The sequence below is a fragment of the Anabrus simplex genome, chromosome 3 (genome assembly GCF_040414725.1).
Source record: "Anabrus simplex isolate iqAnaSimp1 chromosome 3, ASM4041472v1, whole genome shotgun sequence".
NCBI classification, from domain to species: Eukaryota; Metazoa; Arthropoda; class Insecta; order Orthoptera; family Tettigoniidae; genus Anabrus; species Anabrus simplex.
The window spans coordinates 10,706,524-10,720,325 of record NC_090267.1 but is presented as its reverse complement, the minus strand read 5'-3'; the positions used below and the strand labels follow the sequence as shown (position 1 = coordinate 10,720,325).

Genomic DNA, 13,802 nt, shown 5'->3' with positions numbered 1-13,802 from the left:
AACCATTCCAATACATAGCCAATCTGGAAAAATCTAGAACACTATTGAATAAGGTTCATAGTGGCAAATCCTGAAGTGTCCCGGCCTTCACGTCTAGTAAATAATTTAATAAGTTCTATTCGTATGGTGAACAAAGGCGCAGATAATACTACAGCAGGGAGTATAAATACTCCCGTCCCCTACGGTGGTGTATTCTGGCCTTCGAATTCTGGGATGCCTGAACGCAACATGCAGAGAAATTCGGAGTTCTCGAACATCATCAACACATTATTTAGACCTAAATACATCACAAACTTTTAGACTATTAAGTTCACCTTAAGCCATTTGTACAGTAAAAAATGTATATAAAGTCGAATATTCTTTAATTAAAGGTATTTATTATGAACCTAACGACCTGTTAAAGTAAATAGAATAGTGAGATTTTATTTAACTGTTATAATATATCATGTGGCATACATGTCTGGTTAGGCATTGCACCAAGGAAAATTCTACTTCAAAATATAGTTATACACACAAATTTGATACCAAAAATCATATACGTGGTCCCCTTTTAGCAAGTATTATACGAGAAGAAGCTCTCTACACATAATCCACGGCCACATTTGGAAAAGAATTTATTGGTATTCCTTTACAGTTCGCAGCAATATAACGCGTCCTTTTCTCTGCGGCATGAAGAACGCAGGATGGTTCCTACCACCGTACCTCACGCTTTCAATGATTCTGCCACTTTCTATGGCCACTCCTGATCGTCCAGGTGCTTTGGGAACATGTGGGCTGAGCGTCAGGTAATAATTGGCAATCCTCTACTTCAACTGTAGCTGGTATACATGGATCCCAACGTTCTGTATATAATCCATGCATTGTCTTTGATATATCCCACATCCAACATACACGGCCCACCATTTCTTGCTCCTCATATTTAGCTTATATTTGTCAACATTCTCAACCATTCTGTGAGTTCCCCATGTATTGTCATATTGGCTTAGTAGGAAAGGGTGGACACAGATTTCTTCTTCAGTTGTCTCGAATAACGTGGCAAGGTAGAAATTGGTTGTAGTGAAAGCTTTCTAGCCAGGTATACTAAACCACCAATTATGTTAAAGCTAAGTACAGTATATCATTAACAACAGATGTGGCAATGCCCAATGCCTGTGTAGGATTCCAGCTCGCACTTTTCCGCACCACTTATCTTGTTACATGCATTCTTCGGGGTTGATTATTCGAGTCGAGAAACCTAAATCTGGATTACTTAAAGGTGTATAAGGGACAGACGAGACCCGAGTAACCCTGATTCCTACAGAGGCATAGCGCTAGAATGTACATTATATGAAGCCCTGGCAAAACTTCTGACCTTGAAACTTACAGCCATACTAGACAAGTGTATCCAAGAAGAGCAGATCGGTTTAGGAAATTTCGAACGGCTATCCAAGCAGTAGAATGTTTACAGAATGACATACATGAGGCCCTTCAACATCCAACAGGGAAACTACACGTTGTCTTCGTTACCAAGGCATTCGACACTATCAACAGAACGAAGCCAATGATGAAATTCGAGCAACTAGTAGGAGAAGAGAACTCCTTTACAAGGCTAGTGAAAGATAAACTTTCGAGGAACTATACTCAAGTGGACGACGCACTTTCGATCTCTAACCCGATCGAACAGATTACGGGAGTATTACAAGGGGATCCGCTACATACGACGTGGTGCAGGCAAAGAAGACAGAAGACGTAAAGAAATACGTGTACGCGGATGATACTGGGTCACTACGCTACCAAAAGCGTTCGAACACCTAGTACACCGGGCGGACAACAACGATCTCCAACTCAACACGCTTTAGACGGTGAAAATGACCTTCAAGGAAGGATGAAGACTAGCAGCAGAGGACGTTGTATATTCAGGCCAACAACCAATAAGCAATGTGAGCAGATTCAAATATTTGGGAATCACTCTACAGGCCCAGGAAAGAACATTTCCTGCACATGTTAGAGAAAGAGTAACCGCATCTCTGATTGCAATTGGTATCAGAATATTAGGAAGATTCCACTCCGAACAGCGATGAAATTATTTAAATTTAAGGTCGTAGCTACGTATGGGTTACAGTTAACCTGGGAATGCCTCACAAAAGCGAACTTGAGGGACATCGAAAACATTAAGGTCACGTATATGAAGGGAGTCCTCAGCGTCTCCAAATTTTCCCCATCCAAACTGAGCTACGAGTTGTGCAGCGAAACGATGCTTTTGGAAGATCTTCGCGTACAGTTTGGACAGCCATCTACGCCAGCTTACGAAGAAGTCTGCAAACACCAGAGTAAAAAGGACACATGGATTGACATATACAGCACAGGCGCGATGTTCACAAATGATTGGAAGGATGCTAACTATGAGCTGAGGCACCTTGTAACAAGGTTTGCGATCAACGGCTTCCATTTCAAAGTCTGTTGCACCAATAGATTCCATGAACCATGCGAAGACTGTAATTGTTCCTTGTGTGGTAAGTCATGCGATCGATACCACGTGCAATTTTGTGAGAGCAGGCGCATGTCGTTTACGAAATTCTGCTCGGAAGAGAATTAATACCGTGCAGACTGTCAATTATACAAATGAAATTGCAATTTGTAACTTCTACGTATACACAGTACTAAGTTTCTCTATGGCCACTGGCTTCAATAAACGTATTACGGGTGTTGAGGAAAATTCAGGCCGCTCCATGCCACGGCAAATGAAATTTTCCTAAAATGAGTAAAGTAATATTTAAAGGCCTTTGTGACAAATAAATGACATAGAAAGAACTATAACAAACTTATAGATATGTCTATATACGTTATTAGGATCATATTTCGGAGTACTTGACTCCCCGAAATAAAACACACGATGATTTTGAATTAGTTTCAGGTAAGGACATCCCCATTAATAAACTAGTGAAGTATTGTAATTAAAGTGCGACAACGAACTCTATATTACGTTTCCATCGACACTGGAAACAAAGTTACACATAAACAAGAATAAAATTGAAGCTATTTGAGTGGTCAATGCACAACTACCAGTTACACGAAAGAAAAACAGATTAGAATGAGCTAGCACTTGGGCCCTAGAACTACATTGCACGATATGGGCCAGAAGTTACTCACATCAAACAAAACCACACATACCACCTAAACAATATACAACAAAATAACGAAACAATACAAAATCAAACACTGGCTGTGTGTACATTTCTGTCAATTACCTGGCATCAAGGTCGAACACTCGCAGTATTTTAAGAACAAACAGACAATATTTAAAATACCCTTGTGATCGTATAATAAGAACACAGGCAAGGAAATGTGTCTTTCTTCTCTAGAACTGTACCTCCCTCAGTGAGCCACTTATTTAACAATGACAGCCGTAACATAAATGAGCAGTCACGCCCCTTTTGATATTTGGTCTGGTTCTCCATTCCACAGACACTTTTGAAACATCAACTCTGCAAGAAATTCTCATACGATACATTTAACAGTTCATTCTACGGAGATCAATATCTCCTAAATCCCATCTCACACTAATGTCATCACCAACAGATTTGGCAGAATACACAAATCACAACTGTAATCATAATATTAAAAAGGGACTATCTTGATAACCAAGCCCTGCTGACCAAGTCTCGTGAAATATATACCGGGTTTCATAACCTGAGCACACCCAAGGTAAACTCTCTTAAACTCAAGACACACACACACACACAATAATGACCTGTCACACATTTAAAAAAGGAAAATATTTCTCTAAAATTTATGGGTCAAGAGGAAATTAATATGACATGTGCTTCCTTTTGGAAAGCTCTATCTACATCGTGGGTCTTGGATTCAAATCCCAGCGTCCTTCATAGTACACCATACAGCACACCTCCAGCCATGGACCACATGATACAAAGTTCCTACTAATTTACATTACACACTCGAGAGCATTCCCGATCCAATGAACAGGCTTCAAAGACATCTATTTACATTTAATTACTATACCAGTAAACTAAACTAATGCACTCAAAAAATAAATAATAATTCCTGCTCTGGAACTTTATAACTAATACGTTCCCAAAAATTGTATTACATGTTGACTGTGAACTAATAATAAAAGTTGAGTAATTATAAAGATCACATCAAGATATCTACTAAATTTAACTAAACCCAAAATCTTCCTATATTAAATCCCTATATAGGATAAAAAGACATCCTAATCTAATAATGAATTACTTACAAGCTATGCATTCATAATTACTTATAATGAGATTAAGTACTTATCTGATTACTGCATTGTGCTTCCCGTTAGAACCGTGGGAAAGCCCATGGTGAGAGAGTTCAGGACTCAATCACAACTGCTATTATCATGTGAATATCAGAATCCAAGTATGAGTTGCTGTTCCAAGGTTCGAAACATGTTCTCGATTGATGAACGCTGTTGCATTAACACAGAATGTTGGTCAGGCGTTCAGGTAACTTCAAATCACCACCACACAGTGATCTCCTCCATTACTGTATTTATGCACGGTTATCTGCATTTCAGCGTGCTTTACAGTTTAAAATTATTTATCTTTCAATAAGTAGATAGCCCAATCTAAACTCCTTTCTTTCATATGTCGGCATTGTTTCCACCACTCGTAATGTTCAAGCTATGACAGATTTATAATAATAATTATAGACCTGTCTCTAAATGTCCAAGGAATTATTCTCATAAAAACACGATGTGAAATGTTTCTGAATAATATTTTATGTATCGAAGCACAGTATTTCTGCTTAATGCCTCACTTTATCACCGCATATTGAGACTGACCTTCGTGACGGTAATGTGGAGATAGCACCATGACTCTTCCCTGACAGTCCAGGGTGCACGTTTGACTGCCATATTTATTAAAACTGGCACGAGATGGCTGACCCTAGAAACCCCCCAGCAAGGATATCAATTCCATTGATATCACGAATATCAGTGAGGCAGTGCGTTCAAGAATTAGCTAAGGTAACCTCATGTTTTTAGTTGTATGTGGAAACAAATTCAATCGTAAATTTATTGCAATCACCCAAAGAAAAATCCATGCACTCGAAGCAACTGGAAAAAATTTCATAGCAGGCCACGTGGCCCATGTGCATTGGGACGCATACTTTATATGATGGTATTACAACTGTGTTATTTAGATACGTCATCACATAAAATCTCCAATTATAAATCTCAAGCAAATCCGTCGAGGGATTTTGTGGTTTTGTGGCGACGACGGGACAGGGAGGGGCTAGGAGTGGGAAGGAAGCGGCTATGGCCCTAATTAAGGTACAGCCCCAGCATTTGCCTGGTGTGAAAATGGGAAACCATGCCTACTACCTCCCGAATACTGGATACTGGCCGCACTTAAGCGACTGTGACTGAGACGGTGTTTCATATTATGCGCAATAGCTTTACTTGTTGCCTTTTACAATCACGCCCTCCGGAGCTCCAACAGGTTGCCGCCCCTCAGTTGCTCCTCCCTCTTTCCCCTAGTTCCCCTCTTCGGCCCAAACCAACCTTGGACACTTGATTGCTAACACAACACGGCTCACTAAGCTACTCGGTGTTACGCAAGGACAACAATTTTTGAGGTGAGTCACATAAATGTTTACGTTATAAGACGTAAATTTCATATTCCTGCCTTTTCAGTTAAGCAATAGTTTACTGGACTCCTATTATTTCAGGTCCGCATTGAACTGGGAATGAGATAATTGTTAACATCTTAAAGCACCGACTGCTCGTTTTCACCTTACTACGATTGCTCCATTATAACAGCTTGAAGATTTAATTGAATTATTTTAATGCGGTTCTACATCACGGTTTAAGAAGTGTTAAACTGAGCTAATGTTTCTTTAAGATTATTGTGTTTTCAGTGGTTGTTCTTGTTAAACCCACGTTAATTTATGAGGAAGCTAACAAACTTACATCGGACCTCATCAACTTAAAGTTTAATACTCGCAAGTCTCAGATAATATTGACTTTGAAACAATATAATTGTAACATGGTTTTTAGATCATCAATATGTTTTTTAAAATTTGTTTTATGTGATGTAGATAAACTTATGTGTTTGCCAATATTTCCTAAAATGTATATCAGCTGATGATGATGCAAAATAAGGCGTTGAAACTAGTTCTGATAAAATATATGTTGTAATTTCATCTTAACAACATTTTAATATATTGAATAAGGTGGATATAAATGTTAATAAATTGTAATCTTGGTTCAATACGGACGAATAATGAAATTCATTAACTTAACTGAAGCTAAAGAACTTACAGATTGAGATGTGGATGGCAGAGATTCTTCCAGGCTTTCTTCAGAGCTTGCAGATTGTTCTTCTATGTCTTCATGTGTATCAAAGGTCTGTAAACTTGCAGATTCCATTGAGCTTGCTGAAGGCGTTTGCTTTAGTCCCTTTTTATCATCTGCGAGTTTTCTCAGCCTGGCCCTTTCTTCAATTTCAGCCAACTTTTTGTCAACACCCGCTGGGCACCCCGGACGTCCTGGCTCTCTTTGCTTTTGCAAAAATATTTTATCTTCTTCCACTTTTATTCTTTCAAGAGCATCAGCATGTGCGATATAGAATAAATTATCTAATTCAAGTTGAAAGTTCTCTTCACGGCGCCTATGTAAATCCTGAATCTTCTTGCTATTTTTTGGCAGTTCTCACCAGACCTGATAAAGATCCACTAATTTCTTAACACAATTAGGCACAGCTCTGGTAGGTATTCTAGCCTTTTCCCAGAATATATTGCACTCCCGAATGACAAGATTTGTGCTTTCACTAACAGTCAACTTAACCTCACGTATGTTGAAAAATAGAACTGCAAGAACTTGGCGATTAGACGGTAATTTTGCGCCTGTTATTTGGTGATTTACTTCACCAACCAAGAAAATGCTTTTTTCACTGCTCCTTTGTTCCACTGACATCTTCGAAATATAAAACAATCTGTGCTAGCTACCCGATAAGCGAAAACTAAGTGGTAATAACAATGAGAGCGCGCCACTCTTGTGACGCAACTTGTATGGACTTGTTTGCGCGGAAGTCGGCGCGGGTTGCACTGTTCCAAATAAGGAAAAAAATTGTTTTCGGGTGTTTTAGGCCCAAATGAATAAAACAATAACCTATGCATTGCAACATTAAAACTTTGAAAAATAAGGGACACCCTATTACACATATCAGATGGATAGGAGGAGGTGTATGACTTAGCAGCTGTGTTAAGATGTCAGTGTCGTTATTTGTCTCTCTTCCGGGAAACCTTTATTAGCTGAGCCGAGGTTGGAAGATAGGTCACAGCAATTAACTTCATTACCTGTGTGTGCAAAATTAGACATTTGGTTCCGTTTGCAATTAGCGCGTGAAGAAAATAACTCAATGTGTTCTAGTTCAGGTTTTTAATATAAGCAAACAAGACCATTGTAAAAAAGTAATGAGGAGAAGGCTCAATACACTGATGATTGTTTCCATAAATTGCGTTTCTGAATTAATGATTGCTTTCTAAACCCACTCAGAAGCCGGTGAGCTAAAATGGATTGTGGGACCAGCTTAAAATCAGGATTGTGCATTATGAAACGTTTCCTGATGTCGCCCTGTGTAGATAAAATATGCCTTTATTTTCTTGTGTGTGTAGGCAGATTGCGCCCTGTTTATTTTCATTTGTAGAAGTTTTACCATGATTGATCAACATCATCAATCACTACTGATCTCCATTTAGGACAGATGCCCAGGTGGCAGATTCCCTATCTGTTGTTTTCTAGCCTTTTCGTAAATGACTTCAAAGGAATTGGAAATTTATTGAGCATCTCCCTTGGTAAATTATTCCGATTCCTAACACCCCTTCCTATAAACGCATATTTACCCAATTTGTCCTTTTGAATTCTAACTTTATCTTCATATTGTGATCTTTCCTACTTTTAAAGACACCACTCAAACTTATTCGTCTACTGATGTCATTCCACGCCATCTCTCCACTGACAGATCGGAACATACCACTTATTACAAGTAACAAATCTCATTAGAGTATTGGACATCAGATTATGAACATTAAAATAAGAATAATAGTTAACACCACCTTTCCAATGCTTAACATTCCTTATATTTAGAAAATAGACATAGAAATAGACTTACTCTCTGCCTAAGCAAGCACACAGATACAACACGCGCAACAACGGGCATACTTTTACCAGACCCCCTCGAACGGCTAATATCTCCGGTCAACGCTCATCCAACATAAGAGGTAAGCGATTTTAGACTCCCATTTTGAACACCCGAGTACATCTTTTTCCTTTTTCCATTTTTCAGATTTCAGTTCACGCACTTGGCATCTTATTTTTTCCGTTTCGATCTTGAACACCCAGCAAAACTGAAGCAGCTTCAGGCGTGATCAATTCCTGTTTGAAGTGTTACTACTCCATGTCTGCTACAATATGTGATTTCTCTGGCCCGTCTCACATATCTATAAAAGAGTGTGATTTACTTATGTCTACATTCAAAAGAATGTAATCAACATTTTTTTTCATGATGAACATTCTTCTTAAGTGACTGGCAGCTATGAGTTTGATCATTACACTACCAGCTCTGTGTTGTACTTTCTGTTTGTTAACCTCTGGCAACACGTTTACGTGTTCTTCTTCTCTCTTAGCCATGATGAACACTTATACATTTTTGCTCTAGTTTTATGTTTGAACATTCTGATTATCTGACTGGTAGCAATGATACCCTAATGATTTTAATTATTTAACTACCAGCTCTGTATTGTACTTTCTGTTTTATCCTCTTTTTCAACACGATTGTGTGTTTTTCTCTTAGCCATGTTGTAATATTTTATGTTTTTTCACACTAGTTTTAAGCCTGTTTCACTTTCCAAATGTATTTTTTGCTTAGGGTACCATATATTTTAAGGACACTACGTTCGGGGCCCTGACCTAACTTTAGGCTGCCGGGCTGAGTGGCTCAGACGGTTAAGGCGCTGGCCTTCTGACCCCAACTTGGCAGGTTCGATCCTGGCTCAGTCCGGTGGTATCTGAAGGTGCTCAAATACGTCAGCCTCGTGTCGGTAGATTTACTGGCACGTAAAAGAACTCCTGCGGAACTAAATTCCGGCACCTCGGCGTCTCCGAAAACCGTAAAAGAGTAGTTAGTGGGACGTAAAACAAATAACATTATTATTAACTTTAGGCTAAGTTTTATTTTCGGCTGATGATGCTTACAACAGCTAAGCGAAACATGTCCCATCTTACAACGCCTGTTGTAATGTCTATTTCCTAAATATACGGAAAGTTAAGTATTGGAAAGGTGGAGTTAAGTATTATCCTTATTTTAATGTAGATACCACTTAATTGAGCAGCTCGTCTTCTTTCTCCCAAGTCTTCCCAGCAAAAACATTGCAACATATTTGTAACGCTACTCTTTTGTTGGAAATCACCCAGAACTAATCAAGGTGCTTTTATTTGAATTTTTTCCAGTTCTTGAATCAAATAATCCTGTTGACAGCCCCATCCACTGGACCCATACTTTAGTTGGGGTCTTACCAGAGACTTATGCGCCCTCTCCTTTACATCCTTACTACAACCCCTAAATACCCTCATAACCATGTGCAAGGATCTGTGCCCTTTATTAACAATCATATTTATGTGATTACACAAATGAAGATATTTTCTTATATTAACACCTAGGTACTTACAATGATTCCCAAAAGGAACAATCACCCCATCAATGCAGTAATTAAAAATGAGAGGACTTTTCCTACTTGTGAAACTCACAACCTGACTTTTAACCCTGTTTATCATCATACCATTGCCTACTGTCCATCTCACAACATTATCGAGGTCACCGTGCAGCCACTCACAGTCTTGTAACTTATTTAATACTCAGTAAAGGAAAACATCATCTGCAAACAAATCATCTCTGATTCCATTTCTTTACACATGTCATTGATATATATAAGAAAACATAAAGGTCCAGTAATACTGCCTTGAGGAATTCCCCTCTTAATTATTACAGGGTCATATAAAGCTTCGCCTACACTAATTCTCCGAGTTCTATTTCTAGAAATATAGCCACCCATTCAGTCGCTCTTTTGTTAAGTCCAATAGCACTCATTTTTGCCAGTAGTATTCCATGATCTACCCTGTCAAATGCCTTAGTCACGTCAATCGTGATATAGTCCATTTGACCTCCTGAATCCAGAATATCTGCTATATCTTGCAGGAATCCTACAAGTTGAGCTTCATTGTAATAACCTTTCCTAAACCCAAATTGCCTTCTGTCAAACCAGTTATTAATTTTGCAAACATGTCTAATGTAATCAGAAAAAATGGTTTCCCAAAGCTTACATGCAATGCATGTCAAACTGACTGGCCTGTAATTTTCAGTTTTATGTCTATGACCCTTTCCTTTATACACAGTGGCTACTGTGGCAACTCACCATTCATTTGGTATAGCTCCTTCAACCAAACAATAATCAAATAAGTACTTCAGATATAGTAATATGTCCCAACCCATTGCCTTTAGTATATCCCCAGAAATCGTATCAATTCCAGCTTCTTTTCTAGTTTTCAATTTTGTATCTTACTGTAATTGTCATTGTTATCACAGGTAAATTTTAATACTTCTTTACTATTACTCGCCTCCCCTATCTTGACATTATCCTTGTAACCAACAATCTTTACATACTGCTGACTGAATACTTCTGCCTTTTGAAGATCCTCATATACACACTCCCCTCGTTCATTAATTATTCCTGGAATGTCCTTGTTGGAACTTGTTTCTGCTTAAAAAATATACATAACCTTCCATTTTCATTAAAATTTGTATGACCACCAATTATGCTTGCCATCAGGTTATCCTTAGCTGACTTCTTTGCTAGATTTTATTTCCTAGTAAGATCCTTCAATTTCTCCTTACTTCCATAGCCATTTCTAACTCTATTTCTTACCAATCTGCACCTCCTTCTTAGTCTCTTTATTTCTTTATCATAATAAGGTGGGTCTTTACCATTCCTTACCACCTTTAAAGGTACAAACCTTTTTCACATTCCTCAACAATTGCTTTAAAACCATCCCCAGAGTCTGTTTACATTTTCATTTACCGTTTTCCACCGATCATATTCACTTTTCAAACACTCCCTCATACCAGTTTTATCAGCCATATGGTACTGCCTAACAGTCCTTATTTTAATACCTTCCTTTGTTTCACATTTATTTTTATCTACGACAAAAAACAGTTTCGTGACCACTTGATCATTTACTTTTGGGTTGAAAATGATTCATGGTGAATTTTGCGATGTGTACGTGTGTGAAAAAACCTTTGGGTTGTGTAGAATTTTGTATTACATTTTAATTCCAAAGGAGATTGTTGTATTTAGATTATTTCCAGAGAATTTCTTTCAAATGATGTAGAGATACTTTTACGGTTGTTTTGTGAATTTCAGAGTGGTTTTTTCTGGCAAAGTAAACATGTCATTCTGAGTTATTTCTCCCCATTAAGGTATAACTAGACATTCACGCGAGTCTCTTAAATTTAGTCATCTTTCATTTTGAAGTTTAAATAATATTAATAATACTAAAAGCAATGAGTAATCAGACGCATCGAAGTGAATATGCATGAAATGTGGGAAATCTCAGATTTTTTAATCCACATGAAACTGTAGGAGAGGATTCGGTTGTAAACTACAGTAACTTATGGAATTCAGGCAAGCACATGATGTATTCCACCAGTCTCATTAGATGTGAGTTTATTAGTATGTGATAGAATGAGGAACCTAATTATTGTTAAAATTATGTAGACGTTCGGACAATATAATGTGTAACTAAATCTGGCTAGCAATAGATTTTGTCACGGTCTTTGAGTCGTTCAGTTTCCACGTAGAGACACCCTTTTGCAAGCAGCAACAGATGTTTTGTTTTATTTATTTCATGCAAGGAGGTCCAGTCCCTTGAGAATAAGAATGGATGTCTAAGACGGGTTGTGGCAGCAATTAACTCTCGAGAAGGTGCATACAAATAACTCTGAGACAAGGCGTGCACGTGTTTTAGACCGGGTCAGGTAAAATAAAAGAAATTAAGCAAAAAATTATCTTCATGTTACAATAATAATAAATAATTCCAGACAAACTTGTAAATAATGTTCAAAGGTATTTTAACAATTAAAATGCATGTTAAACAATTGACATTCATTCAGGGTGATCACTAGATTCTTGACTTTCCGTACCACACTGAACACATAACACTCTCGAGTGTTCTTTGCAGATATGTCGCTGGCATACACTGAATCTGTTCTTCTGCTTTTTTATTTAGCTGCAGCAAGCGCATCATCCGTGTCCCTCTAGCTCTTGTCGAGCTGCAGAGGGCTGCTCTTCTTCAGGCTACCCTAACATTTGGCGAATGTTTTTCTCTTAAAGCCTTTCGATTCCTCTTTCCATATTTCTATCCAGGATGTGACTTCATTATATACAAAGGCACTATTCTACATGAAAATAAGACAAAACTGACACATTCTCACTATATTAACTAAAAAGAGAAAATACTTAACTCAAAAACAACGCATACGTCATGGGGCACACAAGGAGTTTTAGACCGGGTCTGCCAGTGGTGGCATCCATCTTTGCCAAAGCCACGAATTCAAGCAAACACAGTCTGCCAGTAAAGTCATGACAATTATGTTTTGGGATCGAAAAGGGGTATTGTTGGTCAACTTTATGGCATACAAAAACTGATTATGTAGAGAAATAACTAAATATTCAAACTGTAAAATGATGTAAATACAAAGGTCTATGTATTTATAAAAAAAAAATAGGAGACCTTATTTTTGGGATTACCTTTGTGCATGGGACTAGCACCATACGGAATTCCATACATGGTCTAGTAACCAATCATTAATCCAAGGGATGTCATCAAGTGGTAAACGTGGTGTACATAAATCTAGTTGTGTACTTTTAATTTGCATGTTTATTCAGGGATATGTTAGTGCAAGTTGCACTTTGTGTTCATGTGGTAGTAAAAGGTATATTCATGAGTCAGACTACTGTAAATATTTTACTTTAGAGTTACTTTTAAATGGTGCAGTATAATGGTGACATGGTTTATTTCTATAATTCAACACTGTAGTAGCTCAAGATTTCTCTCAAAAGGTCTTTTTTGGATTGTATTCCAGAAAATTATTACAGTGAAACAAAATGTGTTAGCAACACGTATTCTTGATCGACGGTCGCAAGCATTTAATTGTTGTTGGAAACAACTAGATAATCCGGGCAAATAAATAATTGCTTTCCACCCATCAGGTGTTACTTGAATATTCATTCAGCGGTTTAGATAAAGATAAGATTGAATGCATGTGCTAACTTAAAGCCAAGTATTAACGTAAAATTAACCTGGAAGGAGTATTTGTTGCTGCAGGTTGTTAATTAATTGCATTTACTATATTTAATGGGAAAACACTTATGTCATGATACTGTGGCTGTCAGCCACGTTCATTTAAATTTATTTTAGAGGATGAACACTGTGGTCATCAATCATGTTAAATTAACCTCACTGAATGATCACTTGGGTCCTGTACCACATTCAATTAACTCAACTTCAGTGAAGGGACACTGTGGTCATCAACTATGTGTAACCTACTAACCCCATGGCACTAGAGCCCTGAAGGCCTACCAAGCGACTGCTGCTCAGCCTGAAGGTCTGCAGATTACAAGGTGTCGTGTGGTCAGCACGATGAATCCTCTCAGCCGTTATTCTTGGCTTTCTAGACCGGAGCCGCAATCTCACCATCAGAGAGCTCCTCAATACTAATCAC

General features: G+C 38.0%; 1 protein-coding gene across 1 annotated transcript in view; it reads right to left on the bottom strand.

The window, feature by feature from the left end:
- LOC136866929 (oocyte zinc finger protein XlCOF6) overlaps positions 1-13,802 on the bottom strand; it is a 94,389-nt gene that overhangs the window by 2,466 nt on the left and 78,121 nt on the right. The window lies entirely within an intron of this gene.